The sequence below is a fragment of the Cyclopterus lumpus genome, chromosome 25 (assembly GCF_009769545.1).
Source record: "Cyclopterus lumpus isolate fCycLum1 chromosome 25, fCycLum1.pri, whole genome shotgun sequence".
Taxonomy (NCBI): Eukaryota; Metazoa; Chordata; class Actinopteri; order Perciformes; family Cyclopteridae; genus Cyclopterus; species Cyclopterus lumpus.
In genome coordinates this window covers 9056582-9064433 of record NC_046990.1, presented here as the reverse complement: position 1 = coordinate 9064433, position 7852 = coordinate 9056582, and positions in this window count along the sequence as shown.

Sequence of the window (7852 nt, the reverse complement as noted above, 5' to 3'; positions counted from 1 at the left end):
CTTTTGGAATGACTCCGTCAAAAAGTAGTCCCCTCGATGACAATGTGGTTTAAATTAAAAGAGCATTTTTCAATATAAAGCTGCTGTTGCTGTTTGGCCAGCTCTCCGTGTGTAGACCCACAACTCCACCGACAGCCTGAAGATGGCCACAGTTCCAACTAAAGTCAATTGAGGAGCTTTTTAGCTCTATTGGGCTTTACCACCAGTCCATGTCAGCTTTTTTCCCCCTGACTCATCCTCTATAATGTAGGCAGCTTGCAAATTAAATATGTCTACATTTCATCATGTCATTTCCATAGTTTAAAATCATTAATTCTCATCCACCTGTCTCTCTCTCTCTTTCTGTCTGTCTGTCTGTCTGTCTGTTGTGCAGATCTCTTGGCTGAGGGTGAGTACTCTGTTCACACTCCTCAGACTGAACAGGAGAAACTCCTGCAGGCATTTGATTTCCACCTGACCTTCTCAATGTCTTTGCTTCAAGCTATTTTCACCTTTATCACCTGCTAAGCCTTTCTTTTTTTTTTCTTCTTCATTTTTTCTTCTCCTCATCTTCCTTTTCCGCCCTTCTCCTTTCTCTTTTTTGGGGGTGGTTGTGACCGGGTGGTGGCGTTTGGATCACGGGGGTGTGTGTGTGTGTGTGGGGGGGGGGGTTATCCACATAGCAGCTCCGCTTACCACTGACGAAGCCTCTGAAGCTCTCCTAGCGGAGGGAGAGTCTGATGCCGCTGATGAAGCGGCTGCTGCCCCGGCACCTGCCACGCCCAAAGCCGCTACCGCTACCGCTACCCCCGCACCGGCGCCCACCTCGCTGCCGGTCTCAGCTACCGTCTCTGCTCCCACCTCAGCCCCTGACATGGACCTTTTCGGAGGTCAGTCTGGTTGGATGCTCCAGTTCATAGATTTTGTAGGAAGTTGGTATTTAGAGGATTAGGTTTAGATTATCACTCCCTAAACGTTGCATTGTAACCACTTATATAGCTACATTATAAGACCACAAAAGGTCTAGAGGCTTTTGTTCCACAGATTACACATTTATGAGATGTACGCAATGTGATATCTTTGATGCAACGTACAACACTTGAAGATCCTGCTAGAAATAAGTATGTAAATGTACATTATGACATTTTTGAAAGGAGATGGCACCATAGCCCCAAGTATCCCCTCTTGTGTTACACCATCATATGTGAGCCACAGAGCTAAACATCTGATTTCCAAAAACAAAAGATATAATGACAAATCAGAGTGTTGTTTAAGAACACAAACTGTTGTTTGACGCACTTTCCAGAAACCTTGAATACTCTTAATACAATCTGGAAGATAAGAAAAAAGTATTTCTTAGTTTGCACGTAGTGCGTGACATATTTCCTTGCTCTTTTTTTTTTCAAAACGCACACATTTATTTTGCATGAAAATCTAAAATATTTTTGAGAAACTACATAAGAATATGTACCTGAGGAGGTGCACTTTTTTTTTTATCAAGCGGTGGAACACTTTTTCATCTAGTTAAAGTCTTCAAGGATTCTGGAAATATCTTCAGAACATCAATAAGTGTTCTGGTCTTCTTTTTCAAAGATTACCGGGTCGATGTTTTCTAGCCGTGACTCACCTGTAATGGTTTTCTATCCTCACCGTGAACACTAACCTGCTGACATAACGTCAAGCACGGTGTTGAGCACAGAGCAAACTGTCCATCATTTGTGGTACATCCCAAAAATATGAGCCTGTATTGTGGATTACTTGCTTTTCTCTGGGTTTTTTTTTTTTCGAGGCTGCACAATTGCACAAAAAAAAACACAACAACGCCGCTAACGAGTTACAAACAGTGTGACTATCGTGTGACTCAATAAACCCACTGCAATGTAATTAATCTGCCATTATGACTGGTATTTTTTTTAATTCATCACCATTAATGATTCTCCTCTAATAGCCTACTAACAGTTTCATAAAGATGAGTAGCTGGATTTCATTTGATTGTATTTTGACCTCAACCCCATCGTTCGAGAAGTATCTGCTGAAAAAGAGACCGTTGAGTTTCTTTGCCTTCTCGTCCTTCCCTGAACTTGACCTTTCCCCTCTTGTCACAGAGTACAAGTAACTTGTGACAACTCGCCTCATTTCACAAACCCGCACCGTTGGTGCACTCACTGAATGCAGCATTATGCAGCCCTTCACAACGCACCCACGTGACTGATGCTCCAATCAGATCATCCGCTGCAGCGACCTGGGCTGCATATTTCTTGTATTCTCTGCTTTTCTTTTTCCTCCTTTCTTCCTGATGCTGACCTCTCATTTCTGTTTTCCCGTTCATTCCATCATGTTTACTCATCTTTTGTTCTTTACATCCATGTGTCTGTCGGTTGTTATGTTTTTTTTCGTCTGCAATACCCTAGATGCGTTTGCACCCTCCCCAGGAGACGGTCCTGCCGCCGTGGCCGCGGGCCCCGCCGCCGACGCGTTTGGTGGATCTGGTGGGTGACAAAACGGCCTCTTGTGCGAGTGTGTGAGTGTAGCGTGTGTGTGTGTGTGTGTGTGTGTGAATCAGAAAGCTGTTATTATATCACAGCTGCTTCCGCTTCCGTAGGAGACAGTGGAACAAACCCTCGGGTGTCTACTGTCTCACCCCGAATCCTGCTTTAATGCCCCAGTCTTAAACCCTTCTCCTCCCTCATCTCAAATACTCTTCTTCCTCCTGATATTCAACCACTGAATACTGCAGTAAAAAGCACAGTGCAGCAATTACCTGTACCGTAGTCCCAGAGTGGATACCGTTTGTTTTTGATACCCTAACCTTGATACTACCTGATACTAATGATTACATTAATCATTGTTGAGCCTTTTTTCTTCTCTTTTTTTTTAATAACTCCATTTAGTCTCTCTCCTTGGCCTTTTTTTTTTTTAATAAATGAAAAGCACTCCCTTTACGGTATATCTAGTTTGTGCATAGCAGACTTTTAACCACAGCAGTGACACAAACATTTACAAAACATTTAAAAAAACATTTCGCCATTTACTTTATTCTGCGTCCAAACTTGACCTCCAGTGTTAAATCGGTGTGGAAAAGGACGTACCAGGAAAACGTTTCCGATTGGTCAACTGACCTTCTCAGTGATGAGAGTATACGAGTCGCCTCTTAAGTGATCCACGTGTCCCCTACATGAAATATGTGTGGCAAAATACATTCGTACACAAATGCATGGTCACAAGAATATGAATCCTACTGACTTTGGTGAGTCCCTGACTCTTCATGTTACGCCACCATTAGGTCAACATTTGTATTTGACCAATCATCTGTTTCGGGATCAAATAGCTGCACAATTAATGACATTCCCATCAACTTTTGCTTTTTGTGATTATTAGCTATTGTTGGCATGCTAATAGCCTAATCTAGAGACGATAGACATCAGCGTGTTAGCATATTAATTGTGAGGTCCACATGCGGACTTTAGCATTTAGCTCCAGTTAGCTTTCTGATATTCAGCTTGAATACATAGTCAAAACTATTGGTAACAAAAACAAATGAAGTGACCGAGAGTACTACTATGTCAAATGTTCCTTAGTACTGTAAACATTTTAACTGTTGCCTTGGTGAGTGAAAAAAAAAAAGCTAACACTGGATTTAGCTACTTTTAATAGCATGAATGACGCGTCACTCCAGCTTTGTGGGGAGTTGAACCTAGCAGAAAGTTCTTCAATGACTTTTATTAGGTGCAAGATTATTGGACCTTTATTGGTAGATTTATTCAACGTAATCAACGCAATGCCACCAATGTACCCGGGACACATGGATCATTTGGTTGATAAATTGAAAAACTAATTGGCCAGTCGACCAGAAGTTGTACTACCATCTGTAGTGAGACATGAGTTCCTGAAGAGATGCTCACCACTGTCTGCTGAAGTTAATGAGTGTCCGTATGCTTGGTTTACTTTCTTTGTATCTAACCCCTTGGAGCCTCACAAATATGCTTTTTACAGTGTTTGTTGCTTTAACAAACCCTCAATCCTCCCCTTCCTCTTCCTCATCCACTCACCACCCTTTTCCCTTCTTCTCTAATCATGACCCCCACCCCCCCCTCCCCATCAATCAACACCACCCCACTGCTGCTCTTCCCGAAGACCCCTTTGCTACGACGGAGGGGAGTGGGGCTATTGCTCAAGAGCTGGACCTGTTCGCCATGATGCCCACCGACACAGGGCCCCCCGTCGTCAGCCCTCCCACCTTTAGTGAGGCGCCGACCATCATCGCCCCCATCGCTGCCCCCGCTGCCCCCACCCCTTCTTCCACCACCACCACTACCACCACCACCACCACCGACACCACCACCACCACCACCACCACCACAGAGTCTGCAGCCGCTCCGACTCTAGATATCTTTGGTGGTAAAGTCCTCTCGCTCTCATTATGCCTCTCACTGCATTGCCCTGCACTATGACGATGATGATGATGTAGGTTTTGATAATGATGATGACTGTGTTGCTCTTGCTAGTGATGATGATGATGATGCTGATGATGATGATGAATCAAGCAACTTGCCCTCCTCTGCAAAAAAAAAAAATATTGTAAAGAAATCCAATTGTGTATGCCATTTTATGTCCATTAGTTATTTATTGTTTGGAGACCAAAATATCAGTGTTAATTTGGCCTCTAGGGACGAACGTGTACTTGTATCTCTTTTTCTTCTCAGAGGTTGCTCAACTTGTTTTGATTATTAACCACTAACACTAACAGACAGACTCTAGAGGGAAGAAGGTGTTCTTCTCCTGCTTGTGACCGATGTTTTAGTAACTGACAGCTGAGAATGCTTCTTTTTTTTGTTTTAGCTTATGCACTTCAGTTAAAAGGGAATATTGCTCAATGTCAGAATTCAAATATGCCCAGCCTGAGCTAGGATGGGATCCAGCCCCCTGTGACCCTGCACAGAATAAGAGTGCATCGGTAACAGACAGATGGACATATGCTATGTGGTTGTTCCACTACTTTGGTCAAGACTGAAGTATCTTTAATCAACTGTAGGGTTGATTGCCAGATGTGTGCAGATGTTCATGTTCCCCAGGGGATGAATCATCTCACTTTGTATTTGTTGCCTTTAAATCAGCTGTACTTTTGTGTTTCGTGTCAATTTGCTAATGTCAGCATGCTAACAGGCTAAACTCATGAAATGAACCTGGTGAATATTACTCGCTAAACATTAGCATTTTAGCTCAGTCGGGGTGAGCATGTTAGAATGCCTACGGTAACGTTTAGTCAAATCGCCGCTGTTCAGCCTCAAAAAGTCTTCACGCTGAACTTTAGCAATGTACCCTTTTAACTTTTGTTTCCTTTTGCATCGCACTGAACCCATTTTAACAATCAAACTATCTGCTGCTCTCTCTCTCTCATCTCTCTTCTTAACTCATCATTCTGTTTGCACTGGACTTGAACTCTGAACGTGCATATGATTGTGTGTCCTTGTTCTTAGATATGTTTGATTCTATGCCTGAGCAAAGCCCTACCACAGAATCCAAAGCTGCTACCACTCCTAGCGTAGACCTTTTTGGTTCAGGTACAGGAGTCGATATCCATTTCTCTGTGTGTGAAACCTCTCTCATCTCTTCCTGGTTTCCATAAGTCCTCTGTCGACTGTTTTCCTCCCCAACACACCTCCCCCCCCACACACACACGTCTTGGTTTGTCCCCCATAGTGGTATGAGAACTGTGCATGTAACCCACTCGTCAAGTCTTGGAATGTCCTTGTGGCTGCTTTCTAGCTACGCTGTCTTTCTCTACCTGCCACGCTAACACTTTTTTTTTTTTTTTTTTTTTGCTCCCCGACCTCCGTGGGTTTCTTTCCTCCTTTCTTTCTCGTATTCTGCCTCTCTGCTTGCGCTGGTCAATTAGACCTCCCTGCTGTTTCACGCGGGCCTTCTCCTTTGCCCGAGCCGGCTCCGCCTGGAGACATTGTGACCGGTGAGTTAAGCTGCTTTATCTTTACTGCACCACTCCCCCTCCTTTTTTGCCTTCTTTCACAAAGTGTGCAGCCAGCCTCAACTTATCCTGACGTTTTTTTTTTATTAAAAAAAATTATTTGTTTACTTCCTCGCATGGTGGGAGCACGCACATGCACACCCGGCCCTGTACTCCGGAGAGGTCAAGGTTGCGGACACACAAGTTGAGATGCAGGGAGGCCTGCTTGGTCTCTGCATGTCCGCTCGCCTTTTTTAGAACGGGCATAAAAGTTCACGGGCAAGGCATTGTCCCCCTTTTAGAAGCTGATCACCGATCAATGCGGTCAGACTCGAGAGTAATTGAATCCTCTACTGCTTCTGTCTCTCTGCCCCGTGTCACCGCTCAGACTCATTTGCATCTCCAGCTCCTCCCGCCGCCGCCGCCGCCACCCCCACCTCAGACTCCTCCCCAGAGGACTTCTCTCCTCTCAAAGCAGAGCCAGCATCTGTCATTGACCTGCTGGGTACTGTACACCTTCCGAACACACACACACACACACACACACACACACACACACACACACACACACACACACACACACACACACATCTCTTTACGTTTCCCATGATAATTTCTTGGTGCATTTTGTAATTTTACTTTTCTCTTCTGGGTATTTCTTTCTTTCTCAGTTGATACAGTAAGTTCTCGAGTGAATGTTTGTACCAGTGAGGCCCACAGTGTCCAGATGTGGTGAGAGACTCTAGGCGTTCAGTTCAGTCTATTTAGCCGATTACATTGCAGTATTCGGCAGTGCAGCCACACACCCAAAATAATTATTAGACTGTGTGTTTGTGTTTTTGAATGATTTTGAAGTTGTTGTTTTTTTGCTGAAAGTTTATCGTACTGGAGTATAAACAAGAGGCGTTCATCTTCTCGTGAGGATTTGTAGCGTGGCGTGGATCTAGGTACATCAATGTCTGGATGGATTGGCACATATGTTTCCCAGTGGGGGAGGGTCCTTGAACCCATCGTCAGGTTGGCGTCTTTTGGATATTAGGTGAAATAGCATCGTGGGATCACGGTGAAATTTGTTGTAGATGTTCGGGTGAAACCCTTTTTTGGACAGGCGTAGGACCTTTATGTTTTTAGAAACAATGGGAATCATTCAAAAGGTATGTTGACATATTGGGCATAACTCAGGAATTGATCGGGATGATTTTGAGATGATATTTGAACAGAAAACAGCGCCTGGAAAACTTGTGCTGCTCTCAATAATTCAAACAAGGGATGTTGAGGCTGATGGAACAGCAGGCTGGGCTGTTAAACCACTGTAATGATAGTAATGATAATAATAATAATAAGAGAGAGGTTCTCCTCAGCAGCTGGGCCTAAAGTGCATATTAGACATCAACATGATAGAAACGGTCCCATTATGACTGGAAATCTATCTCTAAGCTTTCTTTTTACTTCATTTCACGTGACTTTTAGTTATAGTTTTGTGTTATGAATCTTGTCTCCTACCCCCTCATTATGTCCCAGTGGGTGGTCCAGGGCTGACCTCTCACCCCTTTCTGCCCTGCATGCTGCCTTGTGGATAACTGGACGGCCCTGCAGACTCCTTCGGCAGTCCTGTGGAGGAGACGCAGAGCTCTGCTCCTGGAGGGCCAGGGGACGATCTGCTGGGAGGTGAGTCTCCTTCTGATTATCTTTAATGGAAATTATGGTTGCATTAGAAAGGCTGAAAGGAACCGGCACATTTTGATAAGGTGTCCACAGGTTTGCAAAAAGGTTTTCAGGCCTGATTACATGTTATTACACAGCAGTTCCAAAGTGGATTTGGACTCATTTGGAAATGTCTGCAAAATGTCGGTCCAACACGACTACCTCGGGATGTCAAAGACAGTTTCGGGCCCATCTCATTTCTGAACT